Source organism: Trachymyrmex cornetzi, unplaced genomic scaffold (genome assembly GCF_001594075.2).
Source record: "Trachymyrmex cornetzi isolate Tcor2-1 unplaced genomic scaffold, Tcor1.1 scaffold16, whole genome shotgun sequence".
NCBI classification, from domain to species: Eukaryota; Metazoa; Arthropoda; class Insecta; order Hymenoptera; family Formicidae; genus Trachymyrmex; species Trachymyrmex cornetzi.
In genome coordinates this window covers 3,275,250-3,300,542 of record NW_017296201.1, presented here as the reverse complement: position 1 = coordinate 3,300,542, position 25,293 = coordinate 3,275,250, and the positions used below count along the sequence as shown (strand labels likewise).

The following is a 25,293-nucleotide window of genomic DNA, read 5'->3' as shown; positions in this document are numbered from 1 at the left end:
AAATTTCACCGACTGTAAATAATCGTCGTAAATTGGGCTACCGCGGACAATAGACACTCGGGGTAGAAAGCGTCTTTTCCGGGCTGCAGCTTTACCAAAAGGAGCTATCGCCTCGCTACGGATTTCGAGTCAGTGGGGGGGAAGAAAGAGGCTCACGGTTATCAAGGAAATCCCATTATTAATTGTCGTAAGCAGCGATAATTGCCGCGACGGTATCTCGTTTATTATATTATACGAGGTTACGCAACGCCCGCGGCCGGGCAGGCGTATTTCGTGTTAATTATCGGTAACGACTGCAATTATTCACGGAAAACTCGTAAGGATCCCCCTTGCCGGTCGTTTCCGCGTGTCGTTTTACCCGACTCGCTCCGATTTCCTGCCAGACGATATAAACTTCCTTATTTTGTGCCAATTTGATATCGCTCTGTGCAAACCGCTGACGAAACTTTTATACGATCCTCAAAGCATCCTTTTATGACGAGACAAATTCTCGCTCTAAAGTTAAGACGGGATTCCATCTTGAATGACATTGATAAATCAATGCTTATATTTGGACTAAATTCAGTAAAAATTCAGTGCGCTAATTCTTCTCAGATCGTCGTAGCATTTTTCAACACCTTCTGACTCCTCGTGTATGTTCGTGATAATTCCGACGTTACCAGTGGATCTGGTTATTCGATACCATTTCCTTTCGCAATATTCCCAACAGCTTAGATAAACGTAACATTTTTATTGTTATCCATACATGGCATTGGAGCTTTGCGTATATAAAAAAAATTATAATAAATTATTTAGTTTTTTGATAATGTATAGATCATATGAATTATATACGAAATATATAATTTTCGTGATAATAATTTATAGTATGAAATTTAAATGCATCAACCGCGTAAATCAATATAAATATCTCACATTATATTCGCATAGCTCGATAACTTTTTTATACACGATACTCGTTATCTTGAATGAAACGGAGTATCATGCACAACTGTGTGCAACATGGTACGATCCTACATCTCTAAATATTTAGCAATTTCGCGAAACAATACTCGCGCACGATCCAAATTTATTCTCTACATGCGTACAATTAAATCTATACGTTCAGACATTTTGTGGTACGAACGTTTTTTCGATTCGTATATATTGAAATCATCATTGTGTTTTTGCCATTTGGTTGGCTGCGTCTACTTTAATTGCACGAACGATACACAGGAATGCATACATCCGTATACGTGATTTCACGTGGATATATGAATCCTCCGCTTTGGCACCGTGCATGTGTACATAAACTCCAGGGCAGGTCGGGCTCAGCCGTGTATATTTTAGCGTCTGTGAATAATCAGCAATCAGCAGTAGCTGCGGCAATGGCGGCGGTAACAAATTGCACGTGTACACACACAAACTAGACATGCAAATTCGAGAAGCGAGTCTCGACCTTACCCGAATCCTAGCCTACCACCCGGCCATCCCTTTTGATCTAACGAGTCGTGAAATCGCTACGGGGAATCGAGCTATCGCTTTTCGGACGAATTGAATTATCTATCGCGAGTTTGAAATGCCTGTAGCACCATTTCCTAGATTGCAGGGGCACTTGCAGAAATTCAAATTTACCTGCGAAAGTGTGTGCCATTGGTGAATAATTGTATTTTACTTGCGTGTGGATCTTAATAATTTAGCAATTTCTTCTACACATTATCGTGAAAATTAGATAATTTTATGAAACAGTAAACGTAAAATATTACTCGTAATTTGAATAATATTTTATATTATTGTAGTGTTATCTTTGATGTTTATATTGTAGTATATTTTTTAATAATCTATATTGTATAATCAGTTGCATGACCGATAATTGTCGCTTACCTTTGCATGTGATATGTTGAATTCCACGTAAAAAATTCGCTCTTGTCGTTTAGCTATACTAGTTGTCGTATCTGCAACGTTTATTACATTTTTCTGATAAAAACGTGAATCAATATAAACGTTGTAAGCAAATGCGCGGCGTGATGCTAATTCGCAAATTCGCTTCGATAAATCGTTACGGCGTATTTTCTGTGGTAGAATCTAGGAGATACACACAGAGCGATACGGAGAGCCGACGACACGGTTGGGGGATATAACGAGAAACGTAAACGTTTGCCTCAGCAAGCCATTCTCGAACGACAGCTTAAATGACGGTATCTAAATTGGCGTCGGTATACTTTGCCTAGTCTCGCGTAAAGTTTATCGGCTTCATCGAGATGCAAAGGCCTCTTGATATTAATCGCATAATTTGATATACGTGCTCGTTTATTGATTATTAATTACATGCAGTAAAAATGCGTGTACAGAATTTTATAGTGTATAGAATTTTTATTAATGAGAAATTATAACGTTAACGAGATATTATAGTTGCTGAGAAAAATCAAAGATAACGATACGTTCTCTCTGTGAAAGTGAATCGGTGTATTATTACTGAAAAACAGTAAATATTCGATGACGTTTACAACATCAATTATAAGTGTAGCACTGAAATCACTTTTAGAGAGTTGTTCTCCGATTAGATACCATAAATAAATATTGAATACAAAAAGATCGAATCACGAGATACTTCTTTTTCATTGCCGCTATCAGATTGATTGCGCAAATGTATCCATCAGTGCCGTGTAACAACCTCTCGATAGATCGACTAAGGATCATTTCTCATGGTCAGAGGTTCACGGCCCAGGTAGATAATTGACAGACCCGTGCTCTGGGCCCGTCGTTGAGAATAATTGGTGATCCTATCGGGAGACGTCTTGTATATACGAATCGTGAACAGAGACGAAACGCGTCCTTCCTTCTTAAAGAATAGACTGCGTAGGTGCTGATCAACCTGATACTAATCTGATTGCAAGGGTGCGGTTAGTCGAGCAGCTTTGGGAACAGGTTGATTGCTTTATATTCATGCTTTTCACGCAGGCAAGATGATCCGCTTTTCGTATCATTTGCATGTTTGATTATACAGGCGTGTCGCGCTGATTCACAATATAGTTTTGTGAGACAAATTTTTCTTGAACTATAGCTTCGGTTATTATATATATAATATTACGTACAAATTAATTGAATTTTGCGTTCCTGAAATTTCAGTTTAGTTATTGAATATAAATTGAAATTGAGAGCTTTTTATAGTTGCATTATCGTATAGATTGCAGTATATTCGTTTGTTCATGTGGGCACTCCGTTTTAGCACGAAATATGAAATATAGCAGAAACGTATTTTATGCACGTTTCCGAGACATAAAATAAGGATTTATAGTTGGTAATTTTCATATCGAGAGTGGCGTGTGTATAATTGAATAAAAGTAGGATACATATAATGTTGATTCGAAGAAAACACGATAGCGCGTAGTTTCACGAACGATTCGGAATTTGGGTTATTGTACTCGCTCTCTCCTTGGACAATGACTTTCTGCAAGAGAAGCAGGAAGGATACGACTTGTTGTCTCACGCGGAGTACATTTCATATCGATATTCGTTCTTATTACACAATAAAAATCGCATTCGATTTTTCCCGTTGGGAAAATCCGTCTCTCCGTTATAAGAGATTTCGAGAAAGGATTATTCCGGCAATCGAACGTATCTTGGTGAAGAATGCCGCTTCGGAATTGCTTCTAGATATACCTACTTCGGACTATCTTCCCGATTTCCGCCACTATCCACCGTTAGATAGTCAAGTGCGGTCGCAATTCGCACGCGGCGCATTCCTACGGCTAGCCGGGTTTTATGGTCTCGCGGAAGTAAAGATGCGGATTCCGGGCGTGTAATACGAACTTTTGATGTACTCCGTTGCTCGGCACGGCAACTGCAATTGCACAACACATACAACGGGGCTTTACGTCGTTTGGTATCGGTGCCTGAAACGCGGTAGTTTCTTGGCGGATAGATCGCATTACTTGGACAGTTAATCTAAATGCCGGATAAAATAAGGGTGGAGAATCCTCGAAGATGAAACGAAAGAATCGCGTTTAAGGTTCACTGGCTATTTTATATCTTGCCGTGAATTATGGGACATAAATATTGTGATGACTGTCGTACAGCACGATATCGAAAATTGTTATCGGAACGCGAGGTATTTCCACGCGAAAGAGTTATGATTCGAAATTGTAGTGTATTTAAATTCACGATTCAGCACGGATATTAAACAGTATATTATTTAGACGAGTATAATGATAATCTTTGTTAATGCGCGCAATGATTAAGTCTGTTCGCATAAAAATTTTTTTATTTCTCGTGATCCTTAATGTTTCTTTTAAAACGTACGTGATATAATGAAATTTCTTATCTTATATACTATCCAACTTGTATTTAAAATACGGAATTGTTTTATCTTACTACATCCTTCAATTAATTCGAGCTTTAACGGTTGCGATGGTTTCGTGTCGCGCAAATGCAATTGCATGTCCGTGGCGAAGCGCGTGCGCTCGATTGTGTATGCTCCATTATTTCATCGCGGTTGCACGTTCGCGTTAAAACACATGTGTACAAAGTTTTACGATGCAAATCATGCGAAGCATGGCACGAATTCTGTCATACCGTTATGCCGGTGATCGCGGTTTTGCGCGAATAACAAATTTCAAAATTGCGTTTTCAATCCTTCCCAAACTCGTTGTCAGTTTAATTGAGAAACATTGTCACGATTTAAGCGGATGAAATTGTACATTTTAAATGTGCCTTATCCGCTCTCGTTGAATTCCCACTTGTAATAAGCATTGAGCACACGACGTAAATTGCGACGTCTCTTGATACGGGATGACGTGGCCGTCTCTTCAAAAGGTACTTTGACCCTTGAAAGTTCTATCGGTCGTGCTCATCCGCTCTTTCGACTGTCGGATCGCTCGTGCGAATCCTGTCAAGTTGATCGCGGCACGATTATCCGCGAGGGAAAGATTATTTCGCTTATTCTCATGGTGCCGCGGTGCCGCATCTTTCGCTCGCTCGGTTTCTTCAAGATCGCTGGCAGGGCTGAAAAGTGGCGACGGAAAGGTCGCTCTTTCGCTTTCGCGAGCGCCTATCGGACCCTCGCGGCTGCTGCAGGCGCAGCTGTAGACGTTCTCAGGATGCGGAAGACGCGGAAGAGCGGGGCTCGGGGCTCGGGACGGGGCAGGAGGGGACAATGAAATTGAAATGGCGAAAGCGGATCACAGAATAGGTTGGCTTAACAGGGGGTGGCGGCGAAGCAGGTCGCGCACGACGAGAACGAGGGGGCTAATCCGCACGGCTACACCACTGTCTGCGAACGCGTTCGCCCGCGCGCGTCTCTTGCTCCACGAAATTAATTTTAAATCGTAATATCTCCGTCGAGTAATCAATATCAGTTCGTGGAAATTTGCCCGTTACACGGACTCGGGTAATTACCCCTATCCCGTCGGAGGGGGGGAAATTTCGCGGCGGTATTAATAGCATCTGTTATTATCAATTGAGTTTTTTCTTCGATTAGCGAATCACGCGCTATCAGAATTTCTGTATTAACTTAGCTCGTAGTTTCGCGAGAACTATGAGATAGGCTACACTGCGATTTTTCGCACGATAGACCGTGCAAAAATGTATTGTGAGCCTGTTTCTCAGTTTTTGTATGTTTATCCACACGCCACGGTTTGATTGGATTTACTAACACGGGATTAAATATTGTAAATTTGTTTTAATCCCAATTATTCGCGAATTTGATACAAGGCTTGTGACTCGTATATTAACTGATTCAACGCTGGTAACAGTTTCCCGTAGTATAAATGGTACTTTAACTGAAATAGTGAGCAATCGTTACAGACGTATTTTCATCTGCGGAAACAGGGAAATAGTTTTAACCATCGTGTTATGCAACAGGGAAAAAAGTGTACGCGAACGATGATAGAAAAAAAGTGGAGTGAGGAGACAGAAAAAAAGAAAGAAAGAAAGAAGAGTTTGTCTTGAAACTTTTTTCCTCTCTTCGACATCGTTTTCCTTTATCTCGTTCGCCTTTCGTACTTCTATTTCAACCCGTACGGAGAACAGCCGGTTCTCGACATTTTCCTACGAAGAGTTCTCGCGAGGACTTCTTACTTATCGATGTGGAAACACCCGAGAGATGAGAGAGGGCGGAAGAACATAAAGGAAGGAAGGAAGGATGGAGAATGGCAGGATGATGAAGGGAAAGGCGAGCGAGAGAGAGATAGAGAGAGACGAGGGCAGAGAAGAAGAATGACGAGTATAGGGAGAAACAGGAGGGCACCAGCTTGCTCGAACGACCAAAACACTCGAGAGTGGGACGAGTAGTCGGCTGAGGGAGAGACTCGTCGCGACTCTCTCCCCGGCACGAAAACTGGAAAAAAGCATCCTGACTTTGGAGAAACGCGACGCGGCAGGTCCTCCATGTTCCTCGTTCCCATCCGCGCTTTGCTCTCTATTTTGCTCCCTTCTGTCTCTATTTCTCTCCCTCATCTCTTTCATTCCTTCTCCCTCTTTCTCTCTCACCTCTCATTAGGAGAAACTTTCATCGGAAGTTCTCTCTGCAGGCGCAGTCTGCAACACCGGAGGCAGCAGCGCGAGGCGGAAGCGAGTGCAGTGTAGTATTTATTTCAGCCCCTAATGAGTTTGCAGGGTGCTCTTGGTGCACGCACACTACACCACACGCTGATCGCCGCCACGCCACGCCACGCCACGCCACGTCGCGACGCACCGCATTCGGCTCGATGGTGCGCGGCCTGGCGGGACGTTCGTCGTCGAAGTAGAAAACGGAACTAAGTTTTCGCCTCCCACGTGGAAGGAATCGGTACTCGTACGCGCCAACTGGCTTTTTGGCATTTTCGCCGTGCGCAGTTTCTCTTTTTTTTCCGCGAGTCGTTTACACCGCGCGAGAGTTAAAGGGGTAAGCGGCTCTCTCCCCCGTTTCTGCACAACCCACCCCTTTCACCGGGAGTTCTATACACCTCTCGCCGTTGCCGTCGCCGCCATTCCCTCCCGCGTTCCTCTCTCGTGAATTTCTCCGCGCTCTTTTTGCGCGGTACTTAAACGCAGAAAGAAACGAGGCCGTTAAAATGTTCCGCCATGCACAATTTATCATGGACTGCGAATGGTAAACGCACGCCCGGGCTCGTCTCAAAGTCCAGAGAAAAGAGACGCGGCTTAATAATGTTCCACGTTGCAGAGAGCGTTGCCGGAGAGCAGCAGCCCAAGCCTGGGCTGGGCTGGGCGTGCACCAAGAAAGGACCGCCGCCGCCACTTTTCTCGCGCGGCGTTCGTTAGACTTTAGACGAGAGAAGCCGCCGCCGCCGCAGCGATGAACTCCTTTTCTCCATTCTTTTATAGACACTACCAGCATCTCGTAGAGCCGCGGAAAGGGGAGAATGCGGGCGGAAGTTTCGAAAGCGTCTGGATACGTGCCTTTAAACTCGGAAGGTTTGCGGATAACTCGTAAAACAGATGCGCCGGCATTTCGAAGCGCATAAAGAAAACAATAACAGGTGAAATACGCGAGCTTCGTACGTAAATATAAATGCGTTACGTTTTTCCTACGAACGATATACGTGGATACGTGTCGATAGGTCTTTCCGGCATTCACATAATATCTGAAATTGAAAATATTGGAATGTATGGGAAGGGAAAAAGAGCGAAACTAAAACTCATAAAGATGTGTTAATTTCGATATCGACAAACATTGTGTGTGTGTGTGTTGCGTTAAACGCATGTATTACGCGTCGTACAATAACATCACGGATAACTATTCAGTTGTTTCTAATTGTCGCGAAATACGATGGCATGTGTCAAACACCGACTGTTGCTTCTCACTTATTCACGTCCAATCGACTTTGAAGGTCCGAAGGTCGCGTCGACGTTTAATCAGCTTACGCTTAAATCCCTTTAAGGACTTAAGTCCTGCTTTCGTCGCATGGAGTTATCACGCAAGCTCAACTACTTGACCAAGGCTAGTAAACGTACTAAAGCGGCAGTAAAGTTCTCGCGGATTAATTGATGCCCTGTGTAGACGGTCGCGTCGCTTTTCGTACCAAGTTGAAGCACTCCAACACTTCACCGGTGCCGTGGGTGACTGACCGATAAAGTCTCGTCAATTGATAATGTTTAGATAACTATATGCGCAAATAAAAACATATAACTATAATACTAGGGTCTACTTATAGAATAATAATAATAAAAAATAATCTCGAAATAATCAAGTGTAATACTGATGAATACTGAATGGACAAAGCTTTTGATCGTTAAGTGAGGAGAGTATATCCGGATATACCCTCTTACATTTTTGAAAAATTGTAATAATATAATATTTATCCGTTAATAACAAAATGTTGTTTACAAAAACAGCTTCATTTTTAAATTATTTATAGTTAAAATGCAGTTTGGTAATCACATTCAAGTCGGTTACTTTCGATCGTGTTGCGCGCGTACGTGAGTATTTGTTTTAATTAATAAATAATTGAAACAAAACAAGAGGTACACCGCGATTAACGCATATGAAACTACGACTGTTTCCCCTGTTATCGATGCGATCAACAAATCGTATATATCTTCGATACTTTCGAAAATAACTATATCTGGATGTGTGTGTACGATCAAACGTACAAATAATTTAGAAATGGAAATATTCTCGATAGTGAGTTATATTTTATAAATATATATTCAGTCAGTGACCAATTACCAAACAACAATTTACATGTGTAGACTAACGAGAACGGAGAGTTACAAATTCTTGTCCTTTATTTTTATTACATTATTACATCGAGTTTATACGACGTTTATCTAAAAAATTTGTTTTTATCTCTAATCTAAAATCCTTCCAGCGGCGTAAAGAGACAATAAAGCAAATCTTTTTCAGTCAGTTTCCGCATTTAGCGGCACAAATCTACGTGATTTTCCGCGGCGTTCGTCGAGCTTGTCGAGCTTTGCGAGGAAAGCTGAGGCGAGTTTGACCCGATCCCTTCGTTGCCGTGTTTACTTTGGAGTGTTCGTTATCGCTCGCTAATTGAGCCCTTGACGCGGCAACATTTACGCGATGTGCACGTCTGTGCAGCCACGTAGAGCATAGCTCGTGCGTTGCACAGGTTGCTCTTTCCCCTCCCCCCCAGCTTGCTCACCCCTTTCCCTCTTCTCTCTTTCTCATCATTGCCGTCCGTTTCCTGTATTCCCGTTTGGCTGCGTTCACTGCCAATGCCACCAGAAAATCGGCGGTAGCAACACCGACAGCGCTAAAGACAGCCGCCAGTGCGGTACCGACATCGCTCATTTACTTTGGCTCGCTTCGAGTCGGATTTAATTACTGGATTCGTCGCGGTGCGCGCGGAAGAGCGTGACAGACGCGGAATGGCTGGGACGGATGGTTTGCATTATGGTTCCGTCGCGAAACGTAAACGACGAAATTTATTTCGCTCGCGATACTCGGCTGTCTCGGTGCGCACAGATCGAAATGACGCTCTGTACGTGTAACGAAAGATTTATTCGGTTGCTTGCTTTAAATTTGTTCTTTTTTTTTTTTGCTTAGGAAGAAACAGCGAACGTAGCTTCAGAATGATAGTCGTCATAATTATAATTTGCAAAAAGATCTCTGCACGGAGAGAATTTTCTTTTAAAATTTACTAGTTGTGATACAATACAATATTTTAAAGATTTTTACCATGCACTTCAGTAAAATGAATATCAAACTTATTTTATAACTTATTGTAGTTTTATTAATGAATGAGAGAGATTTACATTAAAATTCTTCGAAGTACAATGTTGTCTCACGACTGTCATATTTTTCAGAGTAAATTCTATAAAGAAAAAATTCTATCCGTGTGCAATATAAAGAATTGTGATAATTTTATTTGTAATATTGTGTATACAATAAAGGAACAATAGATATCAGTACATTGACTTCAGTAGAATTAGTTACATAATTATTTTTGCGGTTTGTTGTATCATGTTTTGTAGCAACATGTTATATTTTATCTCAGATATATAGTTTATGAAAAAGAATATGTACATATTGTAATGTATCGTGTATAGATTATTGTAGAATGCAAAATGCAATCGAAACTATTACCGGTCTGTATATATATATATATATATATATAGGTATACGTGGGTATATGAAAATATATAGTTTTTGGAAAAAGCTTTTTTATTTAAGATCTCAGAGATGAACGATGCGTAACAAAATGAACAAACGAAGCAAATAGTAAAATTCAGGTGTGTTAATTGCGAGACACAATAGCTATTCTTGTCCACATTTTTTTTCAACTACTGGCCATTTACTACATTTACTTTCACATAAAGTTAGCCAACGGTGCAGCTATTGTCGATTTTCCGGATGTATTTGCTTTTAGCCTTTATTTTCGCTACGAAGTGAAAACGTTTCGGAGTAGGCAATGTTGCGTCGTAGACGACGAGAAACAAAGCCGCGCGAGACAAAATACGAGAGAAAGAGTTAGGTACCGGGACTTTTCTTCGTAGCAAGTCCACGTATTTTCGAACAGAGAGTCGGGCGTAGTGACCGGAAGTTCGTCGCAACGAGTTCCTCGAGGGGCCATTCCGATGATGGATCGCGACTCTTGTGAAAGTTCAGTCTCGAGCTGCGCGCGGAAGAGAGACTCTAAGGAAGAAGTACTCTTTAAGGTATTACACGGCGTCGATTCACCACGATTTCGGGAACTTTGAGTCACCGGCAGAGACAGTCTTTGTTCTAACGCACTGACATCTCTATACAGTATATCTTGAAATAGAAAACGGGAAATACTTTTCTGTCGTGCTATTATGTTTATTGTATAGTTATATAATTACACTGTTGATTTTATTTTTGCTGTAGCCCTGGCTGCAGCTATACCTTTTCCTCTTTTTACGTATCCGTTTTCCGTTATATATAACTATGAATATCATTACTATGATTAATATCGTAGTAAGAAGAATCACAAAATTGGAAACGTCATGTATATTCATTTTATAGGATTGAAGAGGTTCTTCCGGCTGCTCACTTGGATCGTTGAGATACGTATAATTCTCACATTCATTGTTTGACATCGCTGATGATGTCTCGAATGAAGTCGAAACGTCCGATACTGATTTATGCGAACTTTCTTGCGATATTAATTGTATATCCATATTTATTTTAATTCAATTATGATTGCAAATTTCAAACACTTTTTTCTCAGTGTAGAATATAAAGAATGATATTAAAAAATAATATTAAAAAATGTTTTCACCAATACTTAATTGAGTTATGTGCAAGCGTTCTATGAGTTATTAATTGAACGAAATGCAAATCTCAATCTTGATACATCGTTTACAATATCAGAGCTTGAGTGCGCCTTCTCGTTATCGTCGCGATAGATGTGAGAGGAGAATGACTGCGTTTCCGCGGATGAGTCGCCGGAGGAGGTGCCGGTCGGCGCGATAGGTCGGTATACGCTTCGTATCAGAAAATGATGATGCAGCTACGCCGTGTGATGAAAAATGGCGGGTTCGAGTGAAGTCACTGGAATGAAATGCATGGATTGGTTTAGCCTGGGGCGCCTGCCACGGAACTGGCATAGACAGCAAGTGATGGATTACCGAGCACGGCCGTTCTGCGAGTTCCCTCGACGTGTTCGCGCTCTGAAGACTCTCCCCGTCTCCCTCGCCCTTCTGTTTCGTACGTCACTCCGATGTATTCTACCAACACGTTCTCACTCTCTCTCCCTTCATATAGTCGTCAGGATTTTTCCCGCTTACGCATTAAGGTTAGATACGCACGAATATCTGTATATTTGAAAATTTCATCACGATATTTATCGCCACGAAAAAATTTACCAATGATAAATATATATATATATATATATAAACATAAATTATAAACAATAAACATATTAAATTTTAGTTAGAGTATTTTTGACATTATTCATTTTTTATGATATCATCGATATGAGTTATAATTACTGGATTGATTCATTACCTTGTTAATACTCTTTATGCAATAATAAGCCGGTGTTATGTATAAATGTTTTATGGAGAATCTTCTTGCTGCACGCATGTTACAGAATGATGTCTTCAGAACAACGTATTTAGAATGACTGACTCATAGTGGAAGTATACTTCCACCACCATGAACTAACAATTTATCAATTTCCGGTTAAGTTAGCCAATCGATGATTAACTAACGCAGTAGTGCCAACCATGATCTAATAAGACAGGGCCAGCATTTTGTACACTCATGGACTAAAAGGTTGCAACACTTTTTTTTAAAGGTTTGGAAATGCAGCCTATTCGTCGAGCGATTGGTTCTTACTTACGCGGATCTATAAGGCTGCAATTCGAAACCTTTAAAAAAAAGTGTTGCAACCTTTTATAATCCATAAATGTACACATCTACCGAGAGTTATCGGTATCGTCAGCGACAGCCAATGGAAACTGCGTTTTTTTCCTTGTCATTGGCTATCGTTTATTATCGACACCGACAGTAATCGATTGTCTCTAAAAAGTTTTCATAAACTGAGAAGTGAACAACACCTTTCTACATTAATGCTCACAGTTCATGCACAATTAACAATATAGCCAAAGCTTCTTACAACTCATCGTATTTTGCATGTTGTTGAAAAAATTGCTTTTATTGTATTTATTTATTTAAAACTTTTGAAAATTCAAGTTATTTCTTTATATCAAATGTGGTCGTAAGCGAAATTTTAGTCATGTAGTTAATCGTGCATGAACTATAAGTATTAATGTAGAAAGATGGTCATTTCTCATTTTGTGGAAATTTCCGAGGGACAGAACCGTGGGTGTATAGAATACAGACTCAGGTATAATATTTCTGTGCATGCGTAGTAATGAATATGGCCCAATGAGTGAATTTGGACCCAAATTTGATTGGCTATTCCAGTATGCTATCGCTATTATGTGCAATGTTACATTTATGTTCTTATTTTATACCAACAGGGTTTTAGGTAATTTTCTTATTTCATAACAACAGTTCAATGCGTATTACATCTTCTCATATTTCTTTCTCTTTTAATATCTATTTCTACCAATGTATATTAATTTTTCATTTCGATTCAATTTATTCTTTATCTTTTTTTTAATTTTAAAACTGAAAAAAGATTGAAAGTAAGTTAAAGTGAGATTAATCTATATTGATAGAAATGGGTAACTGTTGACACTATTGCAAAGTTCAACCGTCGGTTTGCTTAATCGGAGATTGATGAAAGAGGCCCTAAAGTCTGTGTCACACTATGCATTAGAAATTGAGGATTGCGAATTAGAGTTCGATCAGTCAGATATTTAATTTTAATTTTAATCCATTTTGTTCTGATTGGCTGAATTTTACAGGATTGCCACAAAATTAGAAAATAAGAGAAATCAAGGAATTATCAAGGAAATGAGGGAAAAGTTAGGAAATTTTGCAAAATTTTCTAAAAAATAAAAATTCTTTTAGTTTTGAGATATCATCAACTTAACAATTAAAAATATAAGCAATGTCGGCGACATTAATAGTGATTTGCATTTCTATGTTAAATTGATCTCTTAATAAAATATTTAACGGTTTCCAAATCAGGACGAAAATACAAAAAAAATTTTAAATAATATTAAAAGTAAGAGAAAATCATGAAATTTTGTTTGGAAATCAAGGAAAAGTTATGGAATTTTTAGGTGAGGAATTTGTGACTACTCTATTCTAATTTTTTCAGTTCACAATCCTGAATCTCCAATACATAGTGTGATACGGGTTTAGTGCATGACGCCACTATTGACGGCACCCTTATCACTAGAGTGACGTTCAAGTACGCTGTTTGTACCAAATTTGAATGAACATAACTTGTGAATACGATAGCGACTTGTGAAATGTAATAAAACGCTCGATATAAGACGCGATTTAATATTCCGTTCGATTTGCTTTATAGATTATTTTGATAATTAATTTGATATGTCTTGTATTGTCTTTATTTAAAATTAATCGACAGAAATTTTGTATTTGATCCAACGACAAAATCCATTTATAGTTTTCTCCCTCTTTCTTGTCTTCCTCTTTCTTTTTGTCTCGGCATGATTATATCACGTTTCTTTATAAACCCTCTATCAAAAATTCCTTCGTCCTTTAAAAGCATTCTCGCGTATCTTATGCACGTACACACGCGTAAAGCAGATCGATTACGTCGCCCTTCCTTATTTAGTGCCCTCGTGAAGCGATTCCACGAGTCGCTCGTAAATTTGGCAAAATGCTCTACTTGCAGATGTTCATTTTGACGCGTTCCACTAAACGTGATGTCGCGTCGACATTCTATCCCTCTCTTTAGACACAATGAAATTCACGTGCTGCCGAAGTATAGAGTCGACCCTTCCTGCTCCACGAAGAAATTTCGGGGATTCGTCGTGGCTCTTTTGCTTCGACATTTCCCTCTCTCGAACTTGACATTCGCCTTTTCATCATGGCTGCTCTCGATGCGCCAATTCGTTTTGATCGTTCTTCCATTAAAACAGTTTCCTAGTCGTATTCTGATATGTATACTCTTCCTTTGAAGTGTGCCTACGTTCTGAAACCTTCAAACGTATCATTGAACATTACCATATAAAAATAAATTTCGAATAAGTTTCGCGAACGTTTGTATTAGTAGAACTTTTTTTTAGAATTTATATATTTATTATTAGATAGATATAGTTCATTTATTATTTTAACACTTAAATCAATTAATTTTATATATTAAATATTAATATATACATAATATATATATATAAACATTGATATATGTAACTTTATTTCGATTTATAATGACCGTAATAAAATTCCTTCTACCGACTACAGCGCGGATTCCTAAATGCCCTAAATTAATTTATGTATTATCGTTTAAGTTATTTTATTTCGATTCATTGGAATAAATACAAAGTCTGTTGATGTACATTTAAATATTTAGAAACCCATTGAACTAGAAAACGTATTTCACCGGTATACAGTCTGGTCGTAATTTCTCTCTTGGAGAAAACTTTGTTCATTTCGTAGTGACCGCCTAGCTGTTCGCGAATACGCTTTACTCAACGACGTGCGAGACGTATGGTCATTTGTGGCGCGGGTCGAATTGCGTCCCCTTTCGTATCACGAAAGTTGGAGCAAATTTCTCGTGCAAACTACAAAGACTCGGTCAATGTTTCGTGCCGTGTCGGTCAGACCTTTCAAGATTGACGTTTATTTTCTCGTTGACGCCGTTTCCGATCGTTTTGATCGGTCATCCTTGAAAAATAGTCACTCTTTCGCACACACGTGCACACATATACACGCGTACATACACAGGAGCTATTTCAATCGGTTCTCTCTCGGCCGCGATATCCCTCAGCGGAAGACCACTTTGACGTTATCTTGCTCGAATGAGCTAGGGTTATCTTGTGAAAGCGGCTTTGAAGGCTCGCGCGTAAATAGGCACCTCGAATAAATGATGATGCTGGAATAGGACAGAGGAAGATTAGACGGGGAGGAGGAGTCGCATTACGAAGATATCGCTTCTTCTTCCTTTGTATGGTAAAGTAGCGTCATGGCATCTAGGGGAAAATCCTCGTATGGTCGACCAAAAAATGGAAAAGGATGGCTCTTATCAGCCATCCAACGCAAAACAGGGCGAATTTCATATAAGAGAAAGTAATGGAGTGACGAGAGTGATTAATTTGAATAACTTGAATGATAGATGTGATACTGTGATTGAAATTTAATTTTTCTTTTCTGTTTTGTGTTGTTATTATTATGTCGGTATCAAATAGAAAATTCACGAGATTGGTGTAATTGTCTGGATAAAATTAAATAAAAGCTGAATTAACAGTAAGCTGGAGAGCTCTCGTTGCATCGACGAGAGATTGCAGCACACCGGGGAATTCTATTAATTATTAATTGACAAGTTTGTGTTCCGTCATAGAAAAGAGAGTGAAAGTAGATGAAAACTTTCGTATTGGCTGTAATCGCGATTTATAAGTTGTCGATGATGAAGGTTTTCTCCCTTTCAGTCTTCACGATTTGTCTTCTTCTGTCTGTTTCGTTCTTCGTGAGCGATTCATTCCGCTGATTCGTTCCGTTACTCTTGAATGCTTTCCTGATCGGAAAGTCGACCGTGTCATCCGATCACAAGGAAGCGCGTAGAATTTCCTTAAAAAATGTCAAGGGCATGCGCAATACTTGTCGGAGAAGTGCAATATGATCTGGTTTTAACCTTGTTCGCGTGATAGGTAGGGCAAATCTCGCGGAAAGATCGCATATCCACGTTTACAAGTACAGGCAGGCATCTATTATTATGCATCGCGATTGAGTTGAAAAGTTTACTTGGCGTTACGAGAACAGCAGCAGCATGAACACGTGATGACGGAATGATGTCGATATCAGATATCATGATTCGATACGACGTTAGCATAAATTAACACAGTATAGCTATATCGCTATATGTACGCAGCAAGAAATACTATACGGTAAATACTATACTTAAAAAAATTCAACGTTCATATTGTAATATCATACCTTAGACGTTACTGATTTTGCGAAAGCAGATAAATTTAATTTTTATGTGGAAATAATGAAATTTTAACACGATAACTGCTACATATAATAACGATATAGAGAATCGATATTCTATAACAGATTCTATATCGTTTACACATAACACTTCGTAACAGCGCTTAAAAATATTATGGCTCGATAAAGATCGCTTCGAGCATAATTTCGCAGTTATGCTCTTCGATAAACTTCCGTCGACTTATCGCCTCGTAAATATTACTCCAGTGAGTTTCGACCGAATTCAGTTGGCAGTCGACGTGTTAAGCGTACAGGTTTTACTCGTCAGAGTCGCTTTAATTCTGCCGCGTAAATTTGCAGAAATTCGTTCGAAATTATCTCCACTTGCGGCACTCGATGAACCGCAAAGTGCTGCGGACGCATAACTTTCGAAAGTGAAGTTTCGCGAATTTCCTGCCGCCATTGGCGCAGCTCTTGTAACCACCGGAAAACGAGGTGGTTGCAGAAGGTGTGGGAGGGATCGAGGGAAGGGTAAGCTCGCGTACGGAGTTTCCGGAGTGATACATCAAAGTAGATAAGTAGTCTAGCACGAGTGCACACGCGCAATGCACCAGGTGGGTTAACGTGAGTGCAAGATAACGCAGAGTATACAACTATAGCGCTGTAAACGCGTGTGTAAAGTACACGCGGATAATGTAGGTTGTTGCGAGTCCTCGAACAAGTACACGAGTCGGACGCGCGTTACGTATGCTCTGATGTACTTTCAAACGGTTATTAAAAGTTAATAACCGTCGATCGCATGTTACAAGATTATGTGAAAGTGCTTCGTTTAGCTCACTACCTGCTCAAAAAAATTTAGCAGTGATTGAAGTTACACGGAGAGATCGTGCAGATTTTCAACAGCTCTCTTCCTTCCTCCAGTGTCAATATTCTCACAGCTTTCCTTCGAAATTGCAACTTCCATATTTGTAAAACGATTAATTTCTAAATTTCTTCAGCGCTATACGATACCTACTTCTTAACGCACAAGCATGTAGCTGTCGAATTACATTTCATCTTTCGACTACATGATACGACGCTTTAACCAGAATATCGTTTGATTTATATTTAGAGATGTTTGTAGGTCAGAATGCATCGATGTTTGACAATTATAACGATCGTTAGGCTGCATTCTGCGAATGTCATCGTGCAATAGTATCTAGGGATTTCGTAGTACTAATGCGACAAATTAGGTCGATCTTCGAGGCGGAAGTGCACGTCCTATCCGAGTCAATAATGCCGGTCGTGTACCGCCGAGATTGCCAAAGGCACGTTCACCGGTGTCAGACGGTTGGCGTAAATGCCGATAGGTATCGATATTCTCAGCAAATATACCGGGTGATAGTCGGAGGATACGCTAGGATCGTGACCCGGTATGACTGTTACATCGACTAGAAAGGCCATTCTATTCATTATAAGTACATGCACGTGTGAAAAAGAATTTTATAAACAGTGGAACGAAAGGATAAGAAAATAATAGCTCACATAAAAAAAATTAGATATTTTACATTAAAATGGTAGCAATTTATTAATTAGTTAAATCTCTATCATTATTAATTATCTCGCACACAATAGACTTGTGTAAAAAATCTTCTCGTAAAAAGAAGTTACGAATTAAGCATTCAGATATATTTAAAACAAAGACTAAGAATGCCCTTGAATGTAGCGTGAGAATATCTGCAGATGTAAACGTTAATACGGCGTATATGATTCCGTTCGAGGTAGTCTTTGGAGGATTAACAGACTTATTTAGACGTTTGCTGCCAGGTGCAGCTAACATGCGGCAGGTGATGCGATCGCTTCGGGACTTTTCACGGTCTTCAGCGTATATATGGATGAACGAGATACTGTTGAGCGTATACAGGTCGTCCTTGTAGAGACCAGATTGTAATCATAAATATTCTATGTCAGATTATCTCGAATATCATGATTCCCATTAAATACACTTTGTCTTTTCTAAAAGGATTCTTTTCAGATTTTCTGTCTAATTAATTAGTACCGTACGAACTTGTGTTCTTGAATATTTTATGATCTCTCTCCCTCTTTTTCCTTCTTTTTCTATCTGTATTAAGTAAACAACATTATGCAAACATGTCATGATTATATTAGAAGATTTTTGTTGTAAAAATACACTGTAAAAAATAAAATAATAATTTTAATTTAAAGACGTTTAGTGGACTCTGAGACATGCAAAAATGTTAAAATTAACATTTTTGCATGTCTGAGAAAGTCTATTAAACGTCTTTAAGTTAAAATTAACATTTAATTTTTTGCAGTGTACTAAAATATTATTTTAGAATTATTTTAAAAGATCACGTAATTCACACAGTGTTATTGAACTAATGCATTGTAATTTAATGAGGATTATTTATGCGATGCGATGAATATGATATGTGACAATCTTTTGAAGCGCGAATTTGACCGGTATCTTCATTTAGACATTCCGCAAACAACATCATGAAGCAGTCTCTCTGATGTCGACCTTAAATCGTCAGGTACATACCTCAACGCCACAATCGCACGCGCGATAATCCCTCATCAAGAGGGAATGTCACAGCCGGAGCTGGCAATAACTTTACTGACGTATATACGGCCGAGGCGTCCATAAACGTAGATAATCGTATCCCTCGTACGACGAAATACGTATTCTGCGACGATGCACTTCCCATGCGTTCATGTCCATCAAGTCGGGGCGCTTGCTTGACGTTATATCGGTACTTGCCACGGTATGGGCATGCTTCAACGAGCCTGTCAGGCGCACACCTTATTCCACCGAGCCTCATAGTTTAGGATAACAAGTTAAACCTAAGTACGAACTGACGTCACGATTTGACTCTTGCGATATTCACCTTGGGTGATAGAAAAAAGTCAAACAAGTTAAATTCACATCGTAGATTCACAGAAATAATCGGAGATTAGTGAGATTTTATATATACGTACAAATAGAATTTCATGTAACGATATCAATGAAAAGCGATACATGGAGTGTGATATATGTATAGATATGTATGTAGAATGTAATTACTGAACTTCGCAGAAGTTATAAATAATCAGCTCATCATACATTTTAATGGTATATACTGACTTGGGCATTCGGGCATTCGGTAATCCGGACTTGTTATACGGCCGCTTGTGGTCGTAAAACCAGCGACGGAATAAACGGCATTGGATTACGTGACGTCTTATGAACCCGGCGCGTCTCGAGGACCGCCGTAAATGTATTATTAAAAGAGAGAGAGAGAGAGAGAGAGAGTCGGCGGCCTAAGTTAACCGATGAAGGTTGAAGATCGTACCATATTCAACGCTTTTTTCGAATAACGTCGGTTTTAGCGGGAAGGATCTATAAGTCATGGGGATATCTAGCCGACCGAAGGCAAACGAACTCGAAACTATAAAATCTAAATGAAAAAGAACTGAGACGTTCGTTTACACTTATCGCCGTCATTTACAAGAATTTATCGCAGGAAAGGGTTACCGATATATTTCGATGCTTAAACCTACATCATCGAAATTTACGGCGGATATTTGTTAACTGTAATTCGAAGCACGACTATTGAGCGAAAAGGGGAGAGATTAGGTGACATTCGCTCGGAGCAACTCAATGCACCGCTGTGGCGAGAGTGGGGGGGGGAGGGGGGGAGTGTCATATTACACCGCGTTAAGGAGTTCTCGTGATGGGTGGCATTGCTTCAACGAAATCCGAAAATATTTCTTCTGCTTTGATGTAATTATAGTGACATGTAATCAGGTCTCGCGAATGCAACCGTGTTCTCTTAAAATGTTAACGACAAAACTTTGACGGATCATTTTTCAGGCCGGCACACAGCTTCCAGTATTTACATAGTCAATAAAAACTTTTGCTTGGCACATCGTCATTATTTCTGGCTCATAATCATATTGTATGTCGTATGTAACTTTTTTACAGAGATATATGCTCGAAACTTGCATAATGTTTTATTAAAAGTGATCTATTTCATTTATGAACAAAAAGTAGAAAATTGACTTAAACATAAACAGCATACTATCTTCGAAAAAATAAGAACTTTTCTTAAATATTTTTAATTAAACGTCCAATATATTTGATTTTGTGTATTATTGGTTTTATACTATATATTATAAGTAAATTTGAAATGTTACACATGCATATTTTGTACAAACTATATATAAGTTTCTTATAAGTTATCGTCGAGTCCTCTCTTCCTCCCTCATACGTGTTTTAGTGTCTGTATGATCGATCAAGAATGAACTAGGGCGATCACAATCGTTTCCCGTTTACGTTCGTTTTGGTAAGATCTTCACGCCGTTGAAAAATATTCACTACGTGACGAGTAAACCTTAGCCGATTCGTTGTTCGTAGAAAGTCCTGGATCTCGTGGAAGATAAACTCGATTTCAACTGCATACACGCGATGTGTCGGATTTAAATTGCTAAGACACTTCGATTTATCGTGATACTTGAAAATGCAATCAATGTTTTCTTTTGAAGTTTTTTCTGATAACTGTTAATTATCATAACGGAATAAATTACTGTCCAAACATACCAAAAGCTATATTAATGAATTATTACCGCAGTTTCAATTATAAATTTATACAGCTGTGATTAGATGTTAAATAATAAATTTATTCTTTAAATGTCTCCAAGTTTAGACTAAGCCAAAACTAGTCTTTACTAAAATTGGATATATGAGAACCGTTTATCGGGAGAGATAAAAAATTTATTCACACACACATTTTTCATCAGACTGATTAATAATGATAGAAATCAGAAATTTTAACAGAAATAAATGATCGAGAGCATCAAACATTCAAATTTAGATTTTAAGTTGAATTAGTATTAATGATTAATTTAGAATAAAGTTCAATTTTGTCGCACTGCGACTTGGTGGTATCAATTCTTGTCGATGTAAGTCAAATTGTTCGATGTGTCCGAATATAGTTGTATCTAAATGTAGAATACAGTTGGAAGAACGTTTAATCGAGATTACTTTACTTTTCATTTACGCCGGAAAATCTTTACCCGGCTTCCCTGAGGACCGATTGACCTCTCGTAGCGGCACGAAAACTGCGGATCTCGCGGGAGATAAACTCTACGTAGTTGGAGCGTATACTATATACACACAAAGTGCCGGGTTTATATCGACTTGGTGTATACGTATCGTCTTACGTGGAACGTTAAAGCCGCGCCGGGTAAACGCGGAATCTCGCTCTCCTTCGTCGAGTATCGCTTACACGCGACCGTATAAACGGGAAATGACGGGGTACTACGAGGCAAACTGTGCGCTAGCGCTTTTTCCCTTCGCAAATTCCCGTTTCCACATCCGTCAGGATATCTTTATCTTCCTCTTTCTCTACCAAAGCGCGACCAAGTTTCATAGGCTCGTATTTCCTTGGCTCATACGCGCAACAATCTTGTTTGTAATTTTACTGACATGATAACAAATGTCAATTTATTATTTTTTCTTAATTAAAAACTGTATAAATAACAGCTTTATATTGTTTTTCTACGGTTCTGTAGCATCTATATTTTTTACATGCTCGAATTGTGTGTTATATATTTTTGCATTAAAATTCTCACCTTAGACTAATTTTTGCATTTAATTTTTTGCGACATTTAATAAGTATATTTTATTTGGAATAATCGTGCTTCGACCTATCCAAGTTCAGTTTCTTTACATCACTTTTGTGAAATCATTCTATCCTTTTAATTGTTAGAGAATTTTTAGAGAAATTCATTTCAGGAGAAATATTTTCAAGAGACAAAAGTCGTTCAGCAATCCAAGACAACTGAAATGTCTGGGAAAGAGTATATGTCATGACATACGCGAGAAGACAAATTGTAAAGGAGTTGCGACACAGCACGTATATCACTGTCCGCCAATGTATTTCAGTGTGGCCACGTGTCAATTTAAAATTTAATACTTACTCTAGTTGTATTACCGATACGCGAGACGCATAGTAAAAGTTATTTAGGCAGTAGTAAAAATTGTAATTCGGTTACCGCCTAGCAGTTTTTCAAGCGCGTACATAAAATTTGACATAAAGCTCTTTCGCCCCCTATTTATCCTGCAACCTCTGGTTGCTGAACTTTACGGTGGTTATAAAAAATGATTTCGATCCATTTACAGACAAGGCGATAAATTTTTGGTCCCCGCCAAAGTACTCCCATCGCAAGATTGCCTTCTCGGAATATCGCGAGGTCATGAGTTTCCTCATATAATATTTTCGTCTTCTGTGAAAGATATCGAATCGTCTTTGCTTGCTTATCGAGCTTCTCGTTTAAATTGTTTAAAATGATTCAGCTGGTTGACCTGATGTTGCGTATTCGTGATGTTATGGCGCGACGTTTTATAAAGAAAATTTAAAGAGGTTCTCGATATAGAGGGTGACTTGCACCAGGTGTCGCGACAGTTACTTTTAAAGGGGTTACTTCGAGGGTAACTGCTATGAAGTGCACCCTTTCTCTACGCTTGCACTTTGCCACCCTCGTGATATCGTGCGAAATTATTATTATACGAAACAATTTTTATGAACATTTTCTTTGCTATCCGAATTTACTCGAACTTCGTTTAATCGTAATATAAGGTCTTTCAGCTGAATTTCTTGCACGGTTTATCTTTCTTCCTTTTTTCGCACGTTGGAGAAAAAAAGAGAAAAGGTAAAACAAGAAATTCAGCTAAAAAGAACAAGTCTATAGAGATAAGTGAAAAGACATGATGTTAGTAATCCGCGCTTGTGTCGTACAAAAATGAATTCTTTATACGTAATTATTAAAATAAGTAATGTCATGAAAAATAAGAAAAATCCCTAGCGAGAAGGAATCAAATTTGATATTATTAAAATTTATACTAAATCCATGTTTTTCAATGCTAAAAAGTTAGACCGTCTATTCTTATATTTGCTGGCGCAGCAACTTAAAATAATGAAAAGAAAGAAGCAAAAACGGAAATATAAAAATGGGTCAAAGATTTAAAAGTGCGGCTTGGGCGTTTCAGTAAACTGAAACTAACACTGCTCTCTTGCCAAAAAGGGAATGTGTGTAGGACGTATGCATGCAAGATGTTTTTCTTTCAACAACCAGCATTGCTGGCAACAGCTCCGATCACTTCTGGCTATCTGACTTTGGCGTGGCAAGAGGTAGCTAGGGAGATAGAAGGTATCCCCTATTCACCGCACCACGTTGAAAAATTTAGTTGGACGTAACGAGTACTAGCCGAGTAGATGAGGTCAGGCCGTTACTTTTTTTCTTCATGATGAGGAGGCAACGTTCGTCATTCTCAGAGCTCCTTTATTGAGGCTGCTCATGTGAATCTTAAGAGCTTTTAAACGACGATTTTAAAGATCCATTGTGAAATATTTAATTAGCGCAATATTTATAGTACATCTGCAATATTTACAGTTCATTCCATATGCTAATAACAAATGCATTTGTTGCATAAGAGTTAAGAGATCATAATAAGTAAAAAGATATAAAAGGAGACAAGCAGAAAATATCATATTAATTTACTAACAGTTCTATTAAAAATCATATTCATAATTCCGATATTTATCATTAAATGATACATCAAAAGATACATCTGATATAATACACCATTGCAAAAATACTTAAAGTTCTTAATTAAACATGAACGAAATGGAGAGATCTGAGTACTCAGTGTACGCTGCTGAATATGCACGAGAACAAAACAATGTGAGACGACACGATGCATGAATGCATCGATATGGTACATTCCACTAGCAAGTTATCCATATCATCGAGTGTATTACGATATTTCTTTTTGGGCGGGACGATCGTATATATTCAACAGAGAAATCGAGTTGTTAGAAATGGAACCTCTTTAAAGTTTTAACAGCTGCAGGAAATTAAGTATACCGACGCGAGTAGCATTAAAATTTTATGATCAAGCTTGGCATAATTACTTTCATCATTTTCATACTATTCACATTGTATTCGCAAAAACATGTGTATGCATTTTCTAGTAGAATATATTCGTTTGTTTTTTTAACGAAATTGAAATCAACATAAATGTTTGTAGTTGCGTATTTTCTTCAAATCTTTTTAAATTTTTGAAATATTTGCATAAGTTTTTTAGTTTGTATAAAATTGTTAAAATACTTTTATTACAAATTGTGATCTTATTCTTATTTACGGTTTCTTTGAACTTGAATTTTACACATTTGTGCATATAAATAAACGTATTTAAGTATTAAATCGACTGTGAATGGTTTGTTGGTAAACGCAGCTTACAATTAATTCAGCATATTTACAATTCAGCGGATTATTGCATGATTATCAAGTATTATTATGTCCTGCGCGGTCTTCCTATTCAAAATTACCGATAGCTTGAAATGTAAGGGAGGTTGACTGTCATATGTATGTATGTTCCCCGACAGCTACGAAAGCGAAACTGATTGGCTGCTAAATCTTCGGCTTTTCCGTAGGATTTGCTTTTTTTCCACGACGTGAGTCTGAATTCGTCGGTAATTGGGTATAAATCACGGCTCGCCTTCACAACGCGGAATTCCATGATGCCTTTGTGTGCGTTGCATCATTAGCGAACATTATATCTGGCATGTTGGATGACAGCACTAGCCTGAGCAGGTTTTGTCTGGCATGTCGTGTGTGTGTGAGTGTATGTGAAAGCGTGTGTGTATATGTGTGTATGTGTTTGTCCTGCAAGCGTTCGAACAGCTGAACTTATCTTTTCTAACTTTCTTTATATGAATGCAAACACATGCGCGTCATTTAAATTATACAATGTAAATACGATGTAACTCGATATATATAGTTAAATCTGAAGTAACTTTAAAAAAGCTTCGTTATCA

At 38.7% G+C, this 25,293-nt stretch overlaps 1 protein-coding gene and 1 long non-coding RNA gene across 2 annotated transcripts in view; both read right to left on the bottom strand.

Annotated features, from left to right (window-relative positions):
• Positions 1 to 25,293, bottom strand: part of Ten-m (teneurin transmembrane protein Ten-m) — a 392,191-nt gene that overhangs the window by 236,032 nt on the left and 130,866 nt on the right. The gene's annotated exons all lie outside the window — the stretch shown is intronic.
• On the bottom strand, positions 11,213 to 11,945 carry LOC108758824 (uncharacterized). Its single transcript, XR_001939965.1, has 3 exons — positions 11,909 to 11,945; positions 11,530 to 11,715; positions 11,213 to 11,452 (listed from the first exon to the last, which is right to left on the bottom strand). It is a non-coding gene; the product is annotated as an uncharacterized LOC108758824 (long non-coding RNA).